Below are 1,383 nucleotides of genomic sequence, written 5' to 3'. Positions count from 1 at the left end.
TAACAAGTAAGAGCATTCACCACTAAGTGAGTGGCAAAATCATGGGGAGAAACTCCCAGTAGAGAGCAGATGTATAGGGATAACCAAAAGCTAAGGACAGAGGACAAATGTTGATAAAACCTCTTGAGCAACCCTAAGCACTCAATGTCAGCACAAAGTAATGTGCACTGCTGTTGGGAATGTAAAATGGTGCAGCCACTATGGAAAATGATAGGCAGGTTCTTCAAAAAATTAAAAATAGAATTACTATGTGATTCAGCAACCCTACTTCTAGGTATATACACAAAAGAATTGTAAGCAGCAGCTTGTTAAAATGAATGTAGCCAATGGAGTGATTAATTTTTATGGACTATTCTGTCTGCTTAAGTACAACTAGTAGGCCAGAGCCTGGTGGGGTGAGAAGGCAAGAACCTGCAGTGGTGTCAGTTTGAAGTGATTGGCTAGGGACTCTTTTATCATCAAGCCCCCTGTATGATGGTTATCTTATTTCTGATGGGTCAAGGAATGGAGAAGCCAGAGATTATCGATAAGCTGTGGAACATAGAGAAAAATCCCCAGAAACCTCAATACAATACGGCTGTAGAATTTCGTGTAGTCTTGTATGACTTTAAGTTTGAAAATATCAAGTGGATCTATGGGAGGTTCAGGAGTGCAGTGTTATCCACCTACAACTATAGGCTGAAGATGGAAGCTCACATGCTGTATCGTATGCTACAAGGACTGAACTCTGTGGCACCCTGAGGCACAGGACCAAAGATGGATGGAGTGATAGAATGTAGAAATATTAAGCCCTCTATCATAAAGCCAATCAGTGCCTTTGTAGGAGGAGTGCAAATGCACATATATAAATAAGTGCCTAATAGATCATCCTAAATGTCAAGGATAGGAATCCCGATCCAGCATTTTAGAAGTAGGGTTGCACTGAGCACCCACAGTTATTCCATGAGGAGGGAACAAAAGCCAAAAGGACTGTAATGACACACTAGAGGAAGAAAATATATTTTTTGGAGTAACCAACAAAGAGACTCTGTGTTGATACAGAGATTTAAAGCCCCACTTAACTATAGAAAACTCATCAGGATCTAGGAGGCAACAACCAGCTAGTGGTAGGTGGGTAGAAAGGAAATACAAAAAAAAAAAAATTACTGCAAGAAATCCTAGAAATTCAGATAACCATCTCTTAGAAAAAAGACCATAAAGTCATATTAAGAAAGTTATTGTTGCCTTTCCCTATCCAAAAAGATTAAGAGATAGAAGAAGCAAAAAAAAATGGAGATGTATTTATGTACACGTGGAAACCTGTGCCTTGTGTTCAAATTCATTTTAATGCCTGATTCTGAGTTGAAAAACACACACACACACACACAAAAAAAAAAAAAAACC

The 1,383-nt window shown here is 38.8% G+C and overlaps 1 pseudogene across 1 annotated transcript; it reads left to right on the top strand.

Annotated features, from left to right (window-relative positions):
• Positions 1 to 313: 313 nt before the first annotated feature.
• On the top strand, positions 314 to 1,049 carry LOC308494776 (tRNA pseudouridine(38/39) synthase-like; annotated as a pseudogene). The gene has a single exon. The product of its transcript is annotated as a tRNA pseudouridine(38/39) synthase-like (transcript).
• Positions 1,050 to 1,383: the final 334 nt, after the last annotated feature.

This window comes from Rhinolophus hipposideros (assembly GCF_964194185.1).
Source record: "Rhinolophus hipposideros genome assembly, chromosome: X".
Taxonomy (NCBI): Eukaryota; Metazoa; Chordata; class Mammalia; order Chiroptera; family Rhinolophidae; genus Rhinolophus; species Rhinolophus hipposideros.
Note: the sequence above shows the minus strand (reverse complement) of the source record. Positions and strands in the feature narration are given on the sequence as shown.